General features: G+C 42.8%; 1 pseudogene; it reads right to left on the bottom strand.

Annotated features, from left to right (window-relative positions):
* Positions 1-265: 265 nt before the first annotated feature.
* LOC140410791 (BSD domain-containing protein 1-like) overlaps positions 266-23,017 on the bottom strand; it is a 32,710-nt pseudogene continuing 9,958 nt past the window's right edge.

Here is a 23,017-nt window from a genome sequence, read left to right as displayed (position 1 = left end):
CTTCTTCTAGTCCGGCTGCCACCAGGAAGATTTCAAACATTTGCCGGAATACCCGCCAGTTTTCGCGGAGATCACCGTGGCACTGGAGCTGCTGCGGAACCCTGATCTCAAACATCTTGCCTGGGTATCGTTGCTGGTTGTCACTGTACGCTGAGGATTGGCTATCTGGATTGAAACAGTTCACTCCTGGTACCATGATTTATGTTGTAGGTGTAACATAAGCGGCTTCCTTGTGGTGCACTTGACAAAGGTTCAGGCGTGCAGATAACTTCAACACGTTTATTAAACTATTCACACTTCTATTACTCGGGTTCGACACTACTGCTAATCCTACTATAGCTACCCAGACTGACTAACCAGCTGCTGCAATCCACGTGGTGGGTGCAATATTGAATCAACCCTGTGTCTGTTCTCACTGACTGTCTCCACTGGAAAGAGGCAGATCATGTGTGTGGTGTCCTTTATATATGGGTTGGTGTAATGCCCCCCTGTGACCGTGTCACCTCCTTGTGTATCGTGAATGTCCATTGGTCGTATCCTATCTAACTTATCTATTGGTTGAGTGTGTGTGTGATGTTTCTGGTGCTCCCTCTAGTTTCTAGCTAGCCGACATGTATTTACATTGATGCACATCACCACACCTTTTGGATGTGATTCTGACTGACCTGGGTCGATCCCGCCAGGTGTGAAGGCTGCTGGGAAACCCAAAGGATGTCTCTCCGACATCCACTGCTTGCACCGTGCCCGAGTGAGCGCGCAACACAGCCGGTGGATCGCACCCTATGCACTGCTGCCTGTGGCACAGAAAATCACTACAGCTCACAATGCTTATGCAACAGGGATCATCCAGGGAGCCACGGAGAGCTTCCTTCAGATTGGCCAATTTTCAGTATAATCAATGCCTTTTTTGCTAGGTCAGATCAATTTATAGTTTGATGGTACTTCCATGCAGATGACTGATTGGGCTATCAAATGTTTGAGTATTGTTGGGTCCCACGTCACTGAGGCTATTGATCGCATAATGCTCTCAATCTTTGGCAATCCTTAGTCTTATTCTTTCAACCTTTAAAAGACCTTTAATATAACATCTTCTATGTTATTAACACACTGTGGATTAGACCAAGGATGCCAGAATTCTATTCAGTATTAGCATTTATCACTGAATTTAGCTATCCTTATTTGGTCGAAGTCATGTTCAAAAGCAGATCTTCAATCACCTCATAAAATTGCACAATGTAAAAATGATTGTCAAGTGTATAACGCCCCACAAAGCAACATAGCCCTGTGGTCCATAAACAGTTTGTTATCTCTATTAATGCAGCACTCAAAAAATGGCAACAGCTTGTGGCACAGTAAGCAGTTACTCATGCTCTTGCACAATAAATATTGTAGGTAATTGTCTGGATGTGTCGAGAGTTCAGTTCTGATCACAAGCCCAATCATCCAACTCTTCAGCTTCAAGCTGCAAAAGAAACAAAAATGCATTATAGTCACCACCTTGCAATCGGTAATCATCAAGGCAGAGAAGCAATACAGAACTAAACTAGTACCTCTCCTGAGGCTTCAGCTCGAGATAAAGTCATCCGGATTTCCTCTTCAGTCATGTCCAGATCAAGATCTTCATCCCAGTTTTCAACATAATTTGAAGTGTTCCCTATAACAAAAATAATCATGAGACCAGAGTCCATAAAACACAATTCATTAATCATTGGGAAGAAGTTCCAAATACTTTTCAGTATTATGGAATGTTTGAACCCATTATCACTGTTCGAACCTATTGTCACAACCATTGTAACTGGAATGTTGCTCTAACCTTAATTCTCTAAGCTTGTGATGCCAAGTTATGGAAAGATTCAGCCTTCAAAATCCCATTCTTCAGCTATAAATTACCTGAGCTACTTTTATCCCTCCTATCTGCGAACCTGTTCATGTAAGTTTTTCCTCCTGTTGGCCACACTGTATTTAGTTCATATAAGCCACAATGATGAACATTCATTCAACTGGTGGATTTAGATTAATTAAGCAGCTGGATTTTTCACCAATAAAGCAGTAACCTACATCAACCAAAATAAAGCTGCAGTCAACAAGAGACAGAATAGTGCTGTGAATTTTAACTTTGAGCAGAGGCAGAGTGGAAGCAAGAGATTGCACTGCCCACCCAATGTCTTAGTTGAATGGTTTGAGTCACTTAATGTTTGGGCATCATTCAAATGTGCATGGCAAGTTTGAGGGGAATGGTAACAGTTAGCGGACAAATAATCCAGAGGCCCAAACTGATGCTCAGGAACAGGAGTTCAAATTCCCCCTGTGACACCTGGTGGAATTTAAATTCAAATAATTAATAAATATGGAATTACAAAGCTTGTCTCACTAAGGGGAATATGAAATGACAGCACTGTCATACAAGCTCATTAAAGCCCTTCAGGGATAGAAATCCACCAATCCACCAGAATCAGATTGGCTGATGCTTAATTACCCTCGGAGCTGACCGAGTAAACATTCATGTTGTATCTAACAGCTGCAGAAAAATGAAAGGATCAAATATTGACAGACCCTGCAAAGTCCTCCTCGCTACCATCTGAAGACATGCCATCTCAGGACATGCCAAAATTGCCAGATTCAAGGTTAGTCAAGAAAAAGCCTAACAGTCATACCCACCCACTCATACCTTATAGCCAATGCCCCACCATAAGTGGCAACATAGTAGTCCAGTTTGGAGGGAATGGCTCTGAGAATCCACAAGATTGACTCCACACCCCAGGAAGTCTTATGGCATCAGGTCAAACATGGGCACAACCCTCCAATTAATTACCACTTACTGTCCTGCCTCAGCTGATGATTTAATGCTCCTCAATGTTGAGCACTAATTAGAAGAAACTTTGAAGGTAACAAGAATGCTGGATGGGGGACTTCAACGTCCATCACTAAGAGTGGCTCAGTAGCACTATTAGTGACTGAGCTAGCAGAGTCCTGGAAGACATATGTCAGGCTAGGCCAATGGTAAATGAATCAACAAGAGGGAAAACATTTTTTTGCCTCATCCTCACCAACCTACCTGCCACAGATGCACCTGCCCTTGACAATATCAGTAAGAGTGAACACTGCAGAGTCTATTGTGTTGTGTGTCACCACCATGGTACTAAATGAACCACATTCAGAACAAATCTAGCAACTCAAATTTGGGCATCGAGCAGCAGCAGGATTGTATAGGATCACAAACTGTAGCCTCATGGCCTGACATATCCTCACTCTATGATGGCCATTAAATCAGGAGATGAATGCTAGCTCATTGTAGATTTCAGGAGACCAAACCAGCAACATTACAAAGCATAAAATGAGTCACCAAGCTGGTGAAACTAGAACACAGGACTAAATAAAGGACGAGCATGCGACAAACTGAGCTAAGTGATTCCAAAAGCAGCGGATCATATCTAAGCTCTGCAATCCTGCCACATCGAATCCTGCATGGTGGTGGACAATTAAACAACTAACTGGAGGAAGGAGCTCCACAAATATCTCCATCCTCAATGAGGTTGCATATCAGTGCTAAAAGACCAGACTGAAGCATCTGCAACTATCTTTACCCAGGCATGCTGATTGGATGATCCATCTCAGACTCCTCCGAAGGTCCTCAGCATCACCAAAGCCTGATTTCAGCCAATTCAATTCACTCCATGTAATATTAAGAAATGGTTGAAGGCACTGGATGGGCCTATGTCCTGACAACATTCCAGCGATAGTACAGAAGATTTGTGTTCCAGAAATAACCACGCCAACGTGTTCTAGTACAGCTACAACACTGGTATCTATCCGGGAACGTGGAAAATTATCCAGTTCTGACCTCTCCACAAAAATCAGGACAAAGCCATTCTGTCAATTATTGTCCCCTCAGCCTCTTCTCGCTAATCAGCAGATTGTAGATGTTGCTGACAGTGCTATCAAGGGCATTGACTCATCAATAAATGATTTGGAGTTTGGGTTGCACCAGGGCCACTTAGCTCCAGATCTTATTGGAGCGCGAGTCCAAACACGGATGAAATAACTAAATTCTAGAGATGAGGTGAGAGTGTCTGCTCTTGACGTAAAGGCAGATTTTGGAGGAATGTGGCACCAAGGAGCCCGAGCAAAATTGAAATCAATGAAAGTAAGGGATGGGGGTGTTGGACACACACCACCAATTGGAGTCATGTCGAGCACAAATGATGATAGTTGTGGTTGTAGGAAGTCAATCATCTCAGCCCCACAATATCACTGTATGAACTCGTCAGGGTGTCCTTACTAGCAATGTTCACACCACATGAATGACTAAATAAATAAAACCTTGACCTTGGGAAAATTTGTAATTTGTGTAAACCCCAGTGCAGCTCAACATTGGTGGGTCATAGGAAGTGTCAAAACACAGACAGTGTTCTTTGAGAACTGCAGCCTCCTTACGCATTGTTCCCCAGAGAAGTGCAGGCATGTTGCACCTATCTTCTGCTCCACGTGCTGCTTCAACCTGCTGCAGAAATTTCTGACCCTTGGCTGAAACAGAACTGTTAGAAGGATATCCATTTTGAAAGAAGTGTGTTACTAGTATCCCTTGAGATATCAGAAGGCCATGTAGTCAATATAAGCACTTCTTAAAAAATTGAATTGCTACTTGACCCCTTTTTCAATGGTTTAATTAGGCCTCCATCTATTTCAGGCAACAGCATAAGCCAAATGGAGAGGTTCCCATAAGCCAAATGGAGAGGTTCCCCAAAAAACATTCTTCTAGCATGCATCGGCATTTTGTTTTGAATACTTGTACCACATCGGCCAATTTACTTGCATAAATGGGGTAGTAATGAGACTAAAATCGGCGTCATATTTTTAAACAGCCTCTATAATAAATGACAGGTTTTTATTCTTCCAAATCATGGTCCTTTCTATCTTTCTTGTGAGCATCAGTCTAGTTGTTAACTCTTTTGAACATTTTGCTAAGCAATAGTCTTCACCTCAAAATAAACTTGTGACAGTCTTTGATAAGCTTTCACCACTGAACTATACTGTTCATCTGTCTGTATCATTCTGATATAACTTAACCAGTGCTATTATACCTGCGTTTAATATGTTAAAATTAATTAAATGAATCTGTTGATTTCTATGATGCGTTCACATCAATATTTAGATTTCCAGGCCGGGATTGTCCACCTCGCCCCGCGGTGTGTTTTCCAGTGGCTGAGGGGGTTTCCATTGGTTTCCGGCGGGATCTTCTGGTCCCTTTGATGTAAATGGGGCTGGTTTAGCACAGGGCTAAATCGCTGGCTTTGAAAGCAGACCAAGGCAGGCCAGCAGCATGGTTCAATTCCCATACCAGCCTCCCCGAACCGGCGCCGGAATGTGGCGACTAGGGGCTTTTCACAGTAACTTCATTTGAAGATTACTTGTGACAATAAGCGATTTTCATTTCATTTCAAATGGCTATCTGAAATGAAATGAAATGAAGAACTGGAAGCATTAAAAAAGCTAATGGAACGAGAAGTTTAGATGGAGAACTTGTCGAAAAGGTCAGCCATTGGCTCAAAGAAACTCCTGTCCCCTCACACAAATTCCTTCCCATTATCACGTCTCTTAATCTGCCTCCATTGAACCCTATGCCTTCTTATACCTCCCTCTCTACCTCCCATCTATCCGACTGAATGTTCCACAATCGCCATTGGCCAAGAAGAATCATCTACACATCCTCAGCACTAGATCCCAAAATTTGGCAGTTTCCTCAGTTTTACAAAACATGTTTTTTGCAGTTGGCAAATCACCTCCTTTGAGCCCATCCCACCACCTCCCCTCTGTCTTCCATACCTCTTAGTCTCATCTCCGCACAGTACAAGCACTACATCTTGTGTGAGATCCTAGCTGGGTGTTGGGAAACAGGAACAAAAATCGGACTCATATTGGGCATGAGATATAATATGCAAGAGTGAAGGCTAAGGGCTCCCAAATTACATTGGGACATGCAATGTCACCTGGAAAGGAGTGATCACGCAGGAGACACTATTAGGCTGACAGGAAACTGTTATCAGCAGTACAAGCAAGAAGGATGGTGGAACAAATGGGTGGCAAAGTGAACAGGAACTGTAGCTGAAAAAATCTCAGCTACCATAGGGTATGGTTACATAGTGATTATGCTACTGGACTAGTGACCAAGAAGACTGGACAATAGATCCAGAGATAGGAGGTCAAATTCCACCAGCTAGGGAATTTAAAATCATTGGTCTAGGTATTATTTTTGATAATACATTGCACTGAAAATCATCCAATGTTCCAACTTAAATGAGATGGGTGATCAAATCACTTTGAATGAATCTAACTCTCTCGGCAGAATAGTTACCCAGCAAATGTTAGAGGGAGTAAAACCACTTCAAACATCTGGGTAACTATAGTAATGACTCCCGTGACAGGCACCTCCTCCAATCACACTGGGTACCCTAACTACACCCTCACCACATCCCCCCCCCCTTGTCCAACTACCCTCCTGACCCTCGACTATCCCCAATCACCCTCCTGAACCCCCATTATCCTCCCATTCATCTTTCCAACCGCTCCAACTATATCTTCACCCACCAACTACCCCCCAGCCCCTAAATTACCATCCTACCCTCTTAACCCATTCAATACCACAGTGCCCCCTCATCCTCTCAAGCATGGGCAGCACGGTAGCACAGTGGCTAGCACTGTCACAGCGCCAGGGTCCCAGGTTCGATTCTCGGCTTGGGTCACTGTCTGTGCTGAATCTGCACGTTCTCCTCGTGTCGGCGTGAGTTTCCTCCAGGTGATCCTGTTTCCTCCCATAAGCCCCAAAAGAAGTGCTTGTTAGATGAATTGGACATTCTGAATTCTCCCTCAGTGTACCCGAACAGGTGCCGGAATGTGGCGACTACGGGATTTTCACAGTACCTTCATTGCAGTGTTAATGTAAGCCTACTTGTGACAATAATAAAGATCATGATTATGAAATGGCTCGGACCTTTAAATCTACCCAGTTTATGGTAACTAGTGTCATAAAAAGGGACGTGGCTTCACTTCCCCCATGCTGCTGCCCTACAAAGAAATTTCCCAGGAGCTGATCCATTGCACATTTCATAGCAGGCCCAAGTCAGAGGATTGGGCAAGAAATTTGCAGGTCCCAACTAAGTGAAAAGGAGTAGGGTGACAATCCATCTATGATTGCTATTCCTCAGAAGACCTGGCATTAATTAAATAAAACCTAGAATAAAAAGGGGTAGAATCAGGAATGGCCACCATCAAAAGTACTGGGGAGTAACAAAGTATTGTATCATCATCCAATTTTACATGTTTTTTCTTGTTGTTAAAACTAATTGGCAATCCTGGGACTCTGTTCCGCCACGTTTGAAAAAGAAAAAGTTACGATATTTTGAGTGAGGTTTGCATTCTCGGATCATCAACTGGGATCCTAACAGCAACCTACCTACCACCTTGAACATTCCCTTCCTCCAAAGTGGCAGGAGTATGGACCATTCATAAGATTCACTCTAAGTAGCCAAGGATTCTTCGAATGCAGCTTCCAAATCTGCAACCTTAACAAAGGCAACAGTGCATGGGAACACCACCACCAGCAAATCCCCTTCCACATTATATACATTAACTTGGAATAATATTGCTTTGCCTTCACTGCTGCTGGGTGAAAATCCTGGGACTTTCTCTCTGATTGCACTGTGGATGTACAGCAACAGTTCAAGAAGACAGCTCACCAACACATCCTCAAGGGCCTTTGAGGATGGGCATTAAATGTTGTCCTCACCAGTAATGTCTGCATCCCAAGAATTAATAATATTTATCCCATAATAAACTGTAACCAATTATAGGTTAACGATTAACAACAGTTTCACGCCACAGCACAACCCAATTGGGAGGCTCAGATTGTGGGCCTTAATTACCACTAATGTATATATTTCTCTAAAGTGAGAATTTTAAAAGTAAAGTGATAGAATGGCATGACAGAAAAGGTGTGACATAACATAGAAACATAGAAAATAGAAGCAGGAGGAGGCCATTGGGGCCTTCAAGCCTGCTCCGCCATTCATTATGATTATGGCTGAACATCAAGTTCAATACCTTGATCCAGCCTTCTCCCCATATCCCTTGATCACTTTAGCCCCAAGAGCTATATCTAATTCCTTCTTGAAATTACACAATATTTTGGGCTCAACTATTTTCTGTGGTAGTGAATTCCACTAATTCACCAGTCTCTGGGTGAAGACTTTTCTCCTCACCTCAGTCCGAAAAGGTTTACCCATTATCTTCAAACTATGACCCCTGTCCTGGACTCTCCCACCATCGAAAACGTTCTTTCTGAATGTAATCCTCTTAGAATTTTATGAGTTTCTATTAGATCCCCTCTTTTCTAAACTCCAATGAATATAATACTAACTGATTCAGTCTCTCCTCAAATGACAGTCCTGCCATCCCAAGAATCAGTTTGGTTAACCTTTGCTGCACTCCCTCCATAACAATAAGGACACCAAAACTGCACACAAGACTCCGGTGTGGCCTCACCAGTGCTCTATACAATTGCAGTAAAACATCCCTATTCCTACACTCAAATCCTCTCGTTTATGAAGGCCGACATACCATTTGCCTACTTTACTGCCTGTTGTACCTGAGCGCTCACTTTCAGCGACTGATGTACGATGACACCAAGGTCTGATTAAGTATCCACCTCTCTCAATTTACACCCATTGAAATAATCCGCTTTCCTATTTTTGCTACCGAAGTGGATAACCTCACACTTATCCACATTATACTGCATCTGCCATGCATAGATATGTCCACACTCGGCCTGTCCAAATCCCCTGAAGCATCTCTAAATCCTCCTCACAGCACACTCTTCCACCCAACTAAACAGGAAGTCTGAGCTAAATGCAAAACTTTTCATCTTAATGACTTCTGCAACTGCTGAACCACAGATGATTCATCTTAAGAGATTTTCAAACACAAGAAAAATAAACCAAGGCAGTGAATATAGACTGATCTCAATTTCAAATTATTGTTTGCACCAAGTTTGATGATTTCAGCCAGTTTGCAGTAGTGTTAAGGTATAACGGGTCTGAGCTGTCTCGAGTTAGAGAAAGGAAAATTAACCATAGTTTCCACTCCTGATTGCAGTCCAGGAACTACTACAAGTAAGCTTGTCAGAAACGTGCTGAATACATGCTAGAATTTTCTCTGACTGTCAAACTGGGCATGCTGGCACTCAGTGACAAGAAGCAAGTTTGAAGAATGGTCATTTGTGCTAGGTACCAGAGGCTGACTGGTGCCCATCAAGCTGTACTGAAGCAAGGAGCTGAAAATTTCAGGAGGGGTAAGATTGGCCGAAAAATACTCAGAACATTTTTTAAAAATCACACTATATTAGAAAGTTAAGTTTAATAGAAAATTTGAAGTAAAATACTCACCATTTCTACCCATAAAAGCAGGCTCATCAATGTTAGTATTTAGTTCTACTGTTGCATTTTGAGCAATGTCAGGCTGTAAATAGATACTATCATGATTTCTCAGCTCAAGAGTGGATATGGAGCACTCTTCAAATCCTGGAGTGTTCTCACCAATCCTTGTGCCATCATCTGCAAATAGTTTGTAACACAATTCTTCTTTCAAAACACTCGATTTCTAAAAGTGATTCCAAAATTTGGATAGTTTCTCCTGCCGTGGATTTACACTGGATTCCTTTATTGTCCTCAACAGAAGACAATGCAACTGGCTGCATTTCATTTGATGTGCTTTCAGAAAGACTTGTCACGGTGACTCCCAAGCCAGTTTCTTGCACTTTGTATCCTGGTTGTTCATGTGTTCGACTATGCCAGTTGTTAGTTACTTCATTTAGATTATTGGGTGTAGAAGTAGCAGCTGAGTGCCTGTTTGCACTTGTGCCTTCCAACTCATCTGAGAACAAAAAGCCGAAACAAAAAAGTTAACAATTTTGAATTCCTTAGTTCATTGTACAATTTTAATATACAAGATTCATGTAAATAAATCTCAGTGACGAGTAAGGGGTTCATAGTACAGTCCTATACCTTCGTTATCTTCCCATTTAAGGTCCTCTGAGTGTGTGCTTTGTTCTGCTCTTTCTTTTAAAGCTCTTCTCCTAGCTTCCTCCTAAACAAGAGTTGCAAAAAGTAATAAAGTAATATGGGGAATTTGGTTTGTAATTCTGATTTAATTTTAATATTCCTTCTTTTAATATCCCGTCCACTTCTTCACTGTTATCTGCTGAATTTGTTGGTTTATTTTTGTTATTACATGACTGTTCCATGTTTCCATGTTTATATATAAACTTTTTGTTGCAAGTTACACACAGTACTTAAAAAAGGGGAATTAAGAAGGTATGAGGATGGAATTGGTCAGGATGGGCTGGTCATATACATTAGTAGGTAAGACAATAGATGGGCAGTGGCAGACATTTAGGGAGATAATTCATGACTCCCAGCAAAAACACACCCTAATGAAGAGGAAAGGTTCTAAGGCGAGAAATAACCTACCATGGATTATGAAGGAAGTTAAGGAGGGTATTAAGTTGAAAATGGAAACCTGTATGATGGCAAAGGTTAGTGGAAGGCCAGAAAAGTGGGACAGATATAGAATGCAGCAAAGATGGACTAATACATATAATCAGGAAACAAAGAATAAACTATGAGGGCAAGCTAGCAAGAAACATAAAAACAGACAATAAGAAATTTTTAAGCACAGTAAAAGGAAGAGAGAACTGAAAGAAAGCATTCACCCCTTAGAGAATTAAACTGGGGAAGTAATTATGGGGAACAAAGAAATGGCAGAGGAGGCAAATAAATATTTTGAATCGGTCTTTACTGTGTAGGATACTTCAATCACCCCAGAAATAGTTTAAAAATACCGGGGAGGAATGACATACGATCAACAGATAATTAATTTTAGGCAAACTAATGGCGTTAATGGCTGACAGGTTCTCTGGACCTAATAGTTTTCGTCCCAGCATCTTAACGGAGGTAGCTAGAGAGATCATGGATGCATTGGTAGTCATTTTCCAAATCCTTGTATTTGGAACTGTGCCAAAAGATTTCAAAACAGTCAATATGGTTCTCTTGTTCAAAACGGGAAGGAGGCAAAATGCAGGAATCTGCCAGTTCATAGAATTTACAGTGCAGAAGGAGGCCATTCGGCCCATCAAGTCTGCACCGGCTCTTGGAAAGAGCCCCCCACCCAAGGTCCACACCTCCGCCCTATCCCCATAACCCAGTAACCCCACCCAACAATTTTGGACACTATGGGCAATTTAGCATGGCCAATCCACCTAACCCGCACATCTTTGGACTGCGGGAGGAAACCGGAGCACCCGGAGGAAACCCACGCACACACGGGGAGGATGTGCAGACTCCGCACAGACAGTGACCCAAGCCGGAATCGAACCTGGGACCCTGGAGCTGTGAAGCATTTGTGCTATCCACAATGCTACCGTGCTGCCCATAAAGTTAGTCGAACTTCTGTTACTGGAAAATTATGAGAGAGAATAGAATTATGGAAAGTCATAATCTGATAAAGCAGAATTAGCGAAGGAGAAATCATGTCTGACAAATTTACTCGAAGTATCAGCCAGAGTCAATAAAGGAATCAATGCTGTGTATTTGGATTTTCAAAAGGCATTTGATAAGGTGCCACACAAAAGGCTAGTAGGAGCTCATGCTCATGGTGTTAGAGGTAACATACTTGCATAGATGGAGGATTGGCTAACTAACAGGAAGCAGCGAGTAGTAATAAGGAGGTCTTTGTCTGGTTGGAGGGCCACAGGAATCACTGCTGGGACTGCAGCTCCTCACAATATGTATTCATGATTTAGAGAAAGGAACAGAGTGTAATGTGGCCAAATTTGCAGATGATATAAAGGTGGGAGGAAAGGCAGGTTATAGGAAGGATATAAATAGTTTGCAGAGAGATATTGACAAGTCAGAAAATTGACAAACAGAATTCAATCTGGGAAAATATGAAGTTGTTCATTTTGGAAGAAACGAGACGGCAGATTATCATCTAAATGGAGAGAGATTGCAGAAAGCTGTAGCACAAAGGGACTTGGGGGGGGGGGGGTCCTTGTTCATGAAACACAGAAAGCTAACATCCAGGTGTAGAAGGCAATAGGAAAGGCTAATGGAATTCTGTTTTTTATTTCAAGGAGGCTGGAGTATAAAAGTAAAGAGATGTTGCTGCAAATGTACAGGGTACAAGTGAGGCCATATGTGGAATACTACGTGCAGTTTTGGTCCCCTTATTTAAGGAAAGATGTATTATCATTGGAGGCAGCACAGAGGTTTATTCGGTTGATCGTGGGTATGGAGGGACTGCCACCTGAGGAAGGTTTAAACAGGTTGTTTCTGTACTCCTTGGAGGTCAGAAGAATGAGAGGTGCTATGATTGAAACATACAAGGTTCTTAGGGAATTAGACAGGGTAAATGTTGGGAGGCTATAGTTGCAGAATAAGGGGGTGCTCAATTAAGGCGGATTTGAGGAAGAAATTCTTCTCTCAAATAGTGATAAATCCTTGGTATTGTTTACCTCAAAAGCTGTGGAGGCCAAGTCTTTCAACATTTTCAAGGCTGAGAACGATAATCAGTGGAGGAATTAAGGGTGACAGAGTGTAGAATCCACACATAGTGATGACAAAGAACGACAGAACTAGGATGCAAAAAGTAAAGGTTTATAATCATGTACATTGAACTACTCCACTCCCCGAAGGGTTCTCCCACCCCGACCTTCATCCAGGTCAGGATTTTTCATACTGCACAGGTTCCCGATGTTAAAGGGTGAAGCCCCGTTCCGTTACCGGACAGGTTTGTACTTGCTGGAGGTGACAGGGAACTGGATGATCTATACCCAGTGACCTCCGTGGGGGTTGAAACACTCCTCACCCCCTCACAACCAAGTCATGAGTGGCATCCACATCGGTGGACTGCACGAGGGCCCCTTTGTCCTCTTCAGCCAGGGTTAGCACTCTGGCTTTGTTAGTGCAGGATCCGGTGCTGTATACCAGGCAGGGAATCGACGTTTTTGCGCAAATTGCCAGAGCGGGGTCAGTGTTGCCGGCTCGGCATTGGGAAGTGGGTCATCAGTCTCCACTGGCGGCGGAGCCTCCTTCTCCGAATCGGAGTCCGAAAGGTCCACATCTGCCATCTCGGCGTCTTGGGATTCCTTGCCGATGAGGCCGGGGGCAGTAATGGCAGTGGAGATGGCGGGCCACGGCATCGCGGAGAGGGTCCAGTAGATCGGGGACACGACTGCAGAGGTGGTTCATGTGCCTGTTTGACTCACGGCCTTGCGCTCATGCCTTATACAATACTGGTCCGGTCTGCCACGGCACCACGCCCAGGATCCAAGTGGCCCAGAAAGCTCCAGATGTGCACCAAGTCACCCGGTGAAAGGTTGTGTAGGGGCGTATGCCTGGCTGTGTCCGCCTCGGATCTGTCCTAGCCACAACGAACTTTTCCACCAATGTCTGGGAGCACCAGACTCAACCAAGTGTGGCGATGTGGAGGCAGCGCCCCGTGGGCAGCTCCCCCGTCACAGCATGTGGTGTATCACGTAGCAAGAAAATAACCTGTCTAAATGTGTCTCTAGGGATCCCGGGGTCAGTTTCTCCATAGCCTATTTAAATGTTTGGACTGCTCGCTCAGCCAATCCGATCAAGGCCAGGTGGTACAGAGCAGTGCACACGTGGCAAATTTTGCTCGTGCGCATGAATGAGCTGAACATCTGCGCTGGTAAAGGCTGTGCCGTTATCTGAAACAAGCACTTCTGGAATACCGTGTGCTGAAAGTTTGGCAAAGCCACTCAACTGTGGCCTTTGTGGTTGTCGTCTACATAATAATGAAGTTACTGTGAAAAGCCCCTAGTCGCTACATTCTGGCACCTGTTCGATACAGAGAGAGAGAATTCAGAATGTCCAAATTACCCCAACAGCACGTCTTTTGGGACTAGTGGGAGGAAACCGGAGCACCCGGTTCCTATTTCTTATTGTCTTATGCACCTGCTGATAATAAGAGATTGTGGAATTACCGAAGAGAAAATATTTTGATACCACTTTGCTAGTGTAATAAGTTTACTTCTGCTCAAGCCCATTTGATAGTGCTATTCTACGAAGAAAGACAATCAGCGTACTTGGCTGAAAATGACAGAGCGAGTCGGACACTTTAGGAACTTTCAAGTGGTTATTGGATAGGCACATGGAGCACACCAAAATGACAGGGAGTGGGATAGCTTGATCTTGGTTTCGGACAAAGCTCGGCACAACATCGAGGGCCGAAGGGCCTGTTCTGTGCTGTACTGTTCTATGATCTATTACATGAAGATAAAAACAAATTACTGCAGATGCTGGAATCTGAAACAAAAACAGAAAATACTGGACAATCTCAGCAGATTAAAGCTTTGACAAAGAGTCATTCAAACTCAAAATGTTAGCTCCCTTTTCCCTCCACAGACCTGCTGAGATTGTCTAGATGTATTACAAATGTATTTACCTACAAAAACACAACATCAGGAGAATATTTAGTTAGAACTGCTACCCCCGGGTCTCATCAATAAGAGAATTTCACAGCAATCCCCACCCTCAAATTCCATTTTCTGTCAAACCTGGCCTCTGATTTTCTGGTCTTATCCTTTCTCGCCCTTGCAAAAGGTGAATCACGGTGCAGCACATTTTCACGAATGACAATAGTCTTCCAATAATTAACCTTGCAATGAGTGTTTCTCTGTAGCAACTAGACATTTGGGGCGGGATTCTGCCGAAATCGGCGGGGCGGGCAACTCCAGTGGGAAGGAGTGGCGTGAACCACACCGGCATCGGGCCGACCCAAAGGTGCAGAATCCTCCGCACCTTCAGGGGCTAGGCCGGCCCCGGAGTGGTTTGCGCCGCGCCAGTCGGCGGGGAAGGGGCTTGGCGCCACGCCAACCGGCGCCGAAGGGCCTCCGCCGGCTGGTGCGAGTTGGCACATGTGCGGGAGCACCAGTGTGTGCTGGCGTCATCCCAGCGCATGCACAGAGGGCTTCGCCTCCGCACCGTCAATGGCGGACCGCTACAGCCGCCGGTGCGGAATAGAGTGCCCCACAGCACAGGCCCGCCTGCGGATCGGAGAGCCCCAATCGCGGGCCAGGCCACCGTGGGGGCACCTCCCAGGGCCAGACTTCCCCCCCCCACCCCGCCCGAGAACCCCGGAGGCCGCCCGCGCCGCCAGGTCCCGCTGGTAAGGACCTACTCTAATTTACGCCGGCGGGACCGGCAAAGAACGGGCGGCCACTTGGCCCATCGCGGGCTGGAGAATCGCCGGGGGGGGGGGCTCCCAGCAGCCGCCGACCGGCGCGGCTCGATCCCCGCCCCTGACAAATCCACGGTGCCGGAGAATTCGGCAGCCGGCGGGGACGGGATTCACACCGCTCCCCGGCGATTCTCCGACCCGGCAGGGGTTCAGAGAATCCCGCTCTTGATGTCGAGAGGGTGCCACAGCCAGGCATGATCTACTCATCATCTGCCATCCAAAACAGGGGCATTCACAGCAGTTGTTTACTTTCACTCTTCCATTCCACCATCACTACCCAGGGATGCTGAAATTAACACTGGTAACCATACTACCCATCTTTACTGCCTTTCCAGAAAATGTCAATCGTCTGAAGGGCAACTAGGGATGGGCAATAAATGCTGGCCTAACCCACATCCCGTAAATTAAAATATTGCAGCCCTGACCTGATAAAGCTGATGGACTCTGTAGAAATACCGGCACCAAAAGTCAGCATGAGTAACTTCAGATGGAACCTGTCAAAAACATATAAAATAAAAATAGCCAAATCAAACAACATTAAAAGTTCAGAATGCACAATACACAGTAAAGTTGAAGCACAAATGTGATAAAAGGGTATTAATAAAACAATGTTTCCCATGAGTTACATAAATTAACAAGTTTGTTTAAATTAGCATGGCTCAATTCTTTCACAGAAGTTAGGTTGTAAGGTTGATCCTCAAAAGAACATAATATTTCTGCCCCTTGACTCAACCACAATGTTGTAAGTTTACAGCAACAATATTCTGAAGCTAAAATTGTTCATTCAAACCGAATTAGAATATTCTTTGTAGCAATTTGAAGAAACTGTTTTTGCTCCACAATTCACTTTTTTTCAGAGTGATACAAAGTAGCCTCTGGTAAGTAGCTGAAAATGAAATCTGTCTTTGCATATGTATAGTTCATGCAACTTAGCTAAGTATTTTATTTCACTCAATAATTTTTTTGTTAAACATACCAGTTTTGTGTAAAGATCTCTTATTCGTGGACTATTGACCAAGAGATCCGATATTGCACGCTTCTGAAATTCCAAACTGAAGGTCAACAGCCAGATGTTATATTGATCTGCAGACATAAAGAGATTTACATAGAATGAGAAAAAAGTGAGTTAATCCAAATAATCTCTTAAAACAGGGCATCAGTATTTAACTTGCAGTAAACATGTTTGGATGTTCTGAATTATAAACAAATGTTCCCTGCAGGTTAGACCAAGGCTACGCACTAGTATTTGACCAATGCATATCACAGTATCAAAGTCAGAAGCATTGAGGCAGTGGAACAGTGGTACTGCCACTGGACTAGTATTCCAGAGATCCAGGGTAATGCTCTGTGGACCCAGGTTCAAATCCCACCACTACAGGTGGTTAAATACAAATTGAATTAAAAGTCTAATGATGACCATGAAACCATTGTCGGAAAAAAAATTCATTAATGTCCTTTAGGGAAGGAAATCTGCTGTCCTTAACTGGTCTGACCTACACGTGACTCCAGATCCACAGAAATGTGGTTGGCTCTTAAATGCATGGTTGACTCTTAAATGCCTCAAGGGGCAATTGGGGATGGGCAATAAATGGTGGCCCAGCCAGCGGTGCCCACATCCCATAGAAGAATAAAAAGTTTTAATTTTCTCACGATGCACTTTCAAAGAACAAGTAAAGCTGAAGGATATGTAGGGAGGCTGAAACCAGTGAGTTCAATATAGTAGTCAAATCTTAGGTGGGCAAGTCAGGTGACTATCTAAAAATCTGCCTTGCACTGTAATTAGAAACACAGTGAAAATGACAATAAATAGACAGGCAACAGGGAACAACCCATTCTGCACTTTGTTTTCCTATTACAATGGATGCATTATTCAAAACTATTGACAATGGTTGGTTCTTGGTAGGGCAGAAATCTGTCTCTAGGAGAGTCAAAACAGCATTGAAGGAGACCATTTGGTTCATGATAACTATACAACAGGCTTAAAATGATCAGCTCAGAAAGAATGGGCGTATTTTCTCCTTCACCAATGAGGAAGGAGTAGATTTTGGCAGTGATATAAAAAGCTACTGCTGTTAAGCTGGACATGAAAGGTGACTTTTCAAAATTCTGGACAGCCGCTGTATCCTTGCTAATAGGTTGGATGGGATTTCACAATGATAAGAACATACAAATCAGCAACAGGAGTAGGTTGGTTATTTGACCCCCTCAGCCTGCACAGACATTTGATAAGATCATGGCTGATCTCTACTTTCGGTCGAACCGCTATAACCTTTGACTTTCTTGCTAATCAACAATCTAACTCAGCCTTAAAAATATTCAATGACATTGCCTGCACTGCTCTCGGGGGAAGAGAATTTCACTTACTAACAACTCTCTGAAAAAAAAAAAAATTCTCCTCAGTTACATCTTAAACAGGACCCTTTTAAAAAAAAAACTATGTCTCCCTAGTTCCAATCTCTCCCTGAAAAAGAAACATCCTCCCGGGATCCACCCTGTCAAGTCCCCTCAGGATATGTTTCAATAAACTAATCTCTTATTCTTCTAATGATAATTAAAGCCTCTTAATTTCAAGGTGATTGAAAAGAACTGATCACCTTGGTAACTATTTTGGATCATTTAAAAAGAATCAGACAGGAGCACCCATCTTTGCATGCATGATTTGAGAAGGCAATTAAAAACATGGCTCCCAACTGGACCATGGTGAAATAGTGTCAATGCTACATCTTTGACTGCAGTTAGAATGTGACATTTGTCTCAAAGATTGAAACACACTTGCACGAGATTGAAATGTCAGCTTTCGATCTTATTTCAGTTACAAGAAATATCGGTTTACTGAGTGAAACAAATTGTAGCTTTCCAGTCATTATGTGTGGAACTGTTCAGTACAGATTAACACACTCTTCGGGTATTTTTGGTGGGTCACTGTGTAAAATAATCCCGTACATAGAGAGGAATGATGTACGAGTTACAGTTTGAAAATGCTTTGGAAGAAATATTGTTTGCAACTCTCCAAATGTTGATTATACTATTATGTTAGATCTTACCATCTGCTGTGCTGGAGTATGTTGCAGGATTAGCCTGAAGGTTACAGAGCCGGACCTGTGAAATAAAAAATATTAAAAGAAAGGTAACTATTTCTTAAATAACTTGTCCTTCTACTCAACCTCTGTCCATCATATGATAATGTTGTGTACCTTAAAACCATCGTAGGACTGACTATTTCTCATCTCAAAATCCTTTATTGTTTTAACATCAGTTGTGATGGATTCTTTTACTGTAGGTGTAAACACTTCAGAGATAGCTCCAAGCAAGCTTGAAAGCCCCTTGCTGAATGCCTGATCTTCTTCAGTGTGCTCCTCAACCTAGAAGAGAAGAAAAGCACCAAAATAAATCCTGTATAGTTCCACAGTTTGTGAGTACCATGGTAATATTTGGCTCTTGTTCTGCTGGAGCGTGGGAGTAGGGGGAGAAAATGACAGCAGCTTACAATAAGACTTTAGATCATATTAGTTCAGGGAAATCAGTGAACTTGATAACTGAAAGATGGTGTATACTTTTTTTGGAATCAGATTAAATATAGTTCCACATATAATTCTTAAATTCAAAAATTTGTAGTTGCATTGTTGCTGGAACATACCTACTGAAACATGAATGACATTTCATCTTTTGTTATTGGAAATCATTGTTAACTGTACCACATCCTCATTATTAAATGAAATCAAAATAGGAAGTGCTAGAAAAATGCAGCATGTCTGGCAGCATCTGTGAAGAAAGAAACACATTTAACATTTCTAGTCCATATGACTCTTCTGCAGAGCTAAAGAGGAGAATTATGGTGGTTTATATATTGTATAACAGGGCGTGGAGCAGCTGGAGCAGAGTAGAAGGGCAGTGATTGATGGGAGCTAAGAGAGATTGCAACAAAGATGTGTAGGTCACGAGATAGAGGAAGCATTAATATCAGTGTGCAGTGCTCTAGAAGGTGCTGATAGTGGCATAACTTTAAGATATTAGAGTGCGTTATTGAGACAACAACGGTCAGTGCTCAGTGAGAACAAAACTAAAGAACAAGTGACAGATGGCCCAAAGGGTGAGGGGGGTTGCACTGGGGCAAACAATATTTTGGATATAAAAAAGGGGGTATGGTTAAGCTGGAGGAGAATGGTCAGAGTCTAAAGTTGTTGAACTCACTGTTCAGTCCTGAGGGCTGTAACGTGCCTAATCGGAAGATGAGGTGCAGTTCCTCCCATTTGTGTTGGGCTTCACTGGAGCATTTTAGCATGCCAAGGATGGACATGTAGGTCCGAGAGCAAGGTGCTGAGTTGAAATGACAAGTGACAGGAGGGTTGGGGTCATGCTTGCGGGCTGAGCAGAAGTGCTTCGTAAAGCGGTCACTCAAGCTGTGGTTCGTCTCCCCAATGTAGAGGAGACCGCATTGGGAGCAGCAAATACAGTAGATCAAATTGAAGGAGCTGCAAGTGAAATGTTGCCTTACTTGAAAGGAGTGCTCGCAGCCTTGAACGGTGAGGAGGGAGGTTCCAAGGGAAGGTTCCAAGGGAAGGGGATGAGGAGGTGGAGGTGATGGAGGAGTGGACTATAGTATGAGCAGTCTCTGCGGAATTCCAAAAGGTGGGATGAGGGGAAGATATGTTTCATGGTACCATAATGCTGGAGGTGGCGGATATGGCAGAGAATGATCCTTTGAATGCAGAGGCTAGTAGGGTGGAAAGTGAGGACAGAGGGGACCCTCTCCTGGTTCTGGGTGGGAGGTGAAGGGGTGAGAGCAGAGGTGCGGGAAATGGGTCAAATTCGATTTAGTGCCCTGCTAACCACAGGGCGTAGAAACATTGGTTAAGGGAAAAGGCAGGTATATCAGAAGCGCGATTTTCAAAAGTGGCACCATTGGAACTGCTATGCAGGAGGCAGAGAAACTGGGAGAATGAGATAGAGTCCTTACAGGAAACAGGTTGTGAGGAGCTGTGGTCGATGTAGCTGTGGGAATTGGAGGGCTTGTATTGCTCTCTCCACAAATGCTGCTGGACCTGCTGAGTATTTCCAACATTTTTTGATTTTATTTCAGATTTCCAGCATCCACTGCATATACAGTGGATGCTGGAAATCTGAAATAAAAACAAAAAATGTTGGAAATGCTCAGAAGGTCTGGCAGCATCTGTGGAGTGAGCAATACAATCATAGCCTGATTAGTTTACCTATTGAAATCACAGCACATCTAAAATTGTGCTAATCCAAAGAGCAAATATAAGGGATAATTTTAAATATAAATGCACAGATACATGTTATTGTGGTATATGTTCATGCAATGTTGTTAAGCAAAACAAGTTTCCTTAAGAGGAACTTAATACTTTTCCCTATGACGAATGTGATATAAAATAGTTACTTTAGAGATACTAGTTAATGTAATGTAGAAATAAGCCACTTTGATTTTTGCAGTTAGGGACAAAGGAATTTGGGACCGCATGGAAAAAGCAGGAAGAGGTGTGTCTATAAGAGTGAGGATGCATTGATAGGGGCCAGAGAAAGGGATTGGAAGTGAGCCAATCAGAATGGATTAAACAGGTCAGGAGGGACCTAGGCTGACCTATGTCCGTCGAGTATGTGAAACTTGATACCATTTGAACTGATTTTGCAGAGATTCCTTTGTCTGTTAGTTCAGTCGTTTTCTGGAGTGTAAGAGGCAGGACGTCCTGTTACATTCTGTAAGATGATAAAGCTTGCAAGCTAAATAAATAACTTCTGTTTACGTGCGAATCCGTCTCAACTTTTATTGAGGCCAGACTGACAGAGAAAGAAAATAGGAGATCAACATTTGGTGCCGAAACCCGGGATTTCTCTGGGCGATCCTGTTCCAACTGCGAAATCAGAATTAGACTGATTATGAACAGGAGGACGGGAACAAAGGGCCCTCAATGTAGAAATGGAAAACGACCAGCATTGATTGTTCCCCTCTTCCTATTGTCTGATTAGTCTGGTCACTCGCGGTTGGCACAGAAAGACCGCCTCGACGAAATCACAGGTCAGTCTGGGGATTAGCACTTTAATTGATGGGATTTCATATTGTTGTTTCGGCTTGGGTTAGGGTTTTGGGCTGATGTGACTTTAAATAATAAAGGTTCAGTCTATTATTGGGGTTCAGAGGCTGATGTGACTTTAAATAATAAAGGTTCAGTCTATTATTGGGGTTCAGAGGCTGATGTGACTTTAAATAATAAAGGTTCAGTCTATTATTGGGGTTCAGAGGCTGATGTGACTTTAAATAATAAAGGTTCAGTCTATTATTGGGGTTCAGAGGCTGATGTGACTTTAAATAATAAAGGTTCAGTCTATTATTGGGGTTCAGAGGCTGATGTGACTTTAAATAATAAAGGTTCAGTCTATTATTGGGGTTCAGAGGCTGATGTGACTTTAAATAATAAAGGTTCAGTCTATTATTGGGGTTCAGAGGCTGATGTGACTTTAAATAATAAAGGTTCAGTCTATTATTGGGGTTCAGAGGCTGATGTGACTTTAAATAATAAAGGTTCAGTCTATTATCGGGGTTCAGAGGCTGATGTGACTTAAATAAATGGGGGTTCAGTCCAGTATAACTGTTTTTAAATCTGAAGATGGTTCAACTCTATGTGTGAGTGTTTTAAATATATAGTTGATTAAGCTAAAATTGTCTCCTTGGACTGTAAAGTTCCGAGGTCTAGTTGAGATTGTGAGGTTGAAGCAGAAGTCTCTCAAAGGGTTAACAGCAGCAGGCGGAGTTGAAAACAGACAGTGCTTCTCACTCAGGCCTTGAGATAACAGTCTGCAGTGTAATCGGATACCTTTCCTTTGAGTCAGTGAACTCCAGCAAAGTTACGTTTTGAATTAATTAAAGGAAACCAGTGGGTTTCTCCACCTCTTTGATAAAAGTTATTATTTTCGAAAGCAATTGATTGAAATTGCCAGAATCTTAAGTTTTACTTACTTGAAATAAGGTTTATCTCACTTTATCTGGAGATTAATAGAAACTTAAAGAAGATCATGGACACCATTTTAAAAAGTGTAAATCTGGAAATTATAGTTGATTTTGCTAATACTTATGTGTATGTAAAAGAAAAAAACTTGTTAAAAGAAAAATTGTTAAGATAAAGAAATAATTAAGTTGTAAATGTTGTACAAGTTTGTGTTAAGCAAATTGTAAATTTAGTTCTGAGTTGAGATCAGAGCTGAGCTTGCAAGTTGCAGTAATCCAATTTGAATTTTCAAACATTTTTAAGTTTTTTAAAAAAGCGCAAGTAGAGGAAGGACACGGGTCACACAAGAGATGAGCTACGTAGTTTAATGGCTGGCCTTGAATTGACAGAAGAAGAAAAATTCAATAATTTGGAAAAGTCAGTAAAAGTTCCGTCTGCACCCATAGCATGGTCTGCGCTCATTCCAGAACCACCAGAGTACAATAATATACCCAGTCATTGCTCCCCAGATTTCAAATATGCCAGAAACTCAAGCCCTTTTGGGTGATAGTGTGGGTCCTGTTTTACCAACTTCACAACCGAAAGAGCAAAAGGAACTTTGTCCCACAAGCCCAGTTAGCTCTAGGACAAGATCTCGGACAGCAAGAGAGGGGCTTGAAGCTCACCAGAAACAATTAAGCATATCACCTCAGTCTCCCCAAACTAAGGAGAAATCACAAGAGTTGGGAACAAAGAAAGCT

This window comes from Scyliorhinus torazame, chromosome 4 (genome assembly GCF_047496885.1).
Source record: "Scyliorhinus torazame isolate Kashiwa2021f chromosome 4, sScyTor2.1, whole genome shotgun sequence".
Taxonomy (NCBI): domain Eukaryota; kingdom Metazoa; phylum Chordata; class Chondrichthyes; order Carcharhiniformes; family Scyliorhinidae; genus Scyliorhinus; species Scyliorhinus torazame.
Note: the sequence above shows the minus strand (reverse complement) of the source record. Positions and strands in the feature narration are given on the sequence as shown.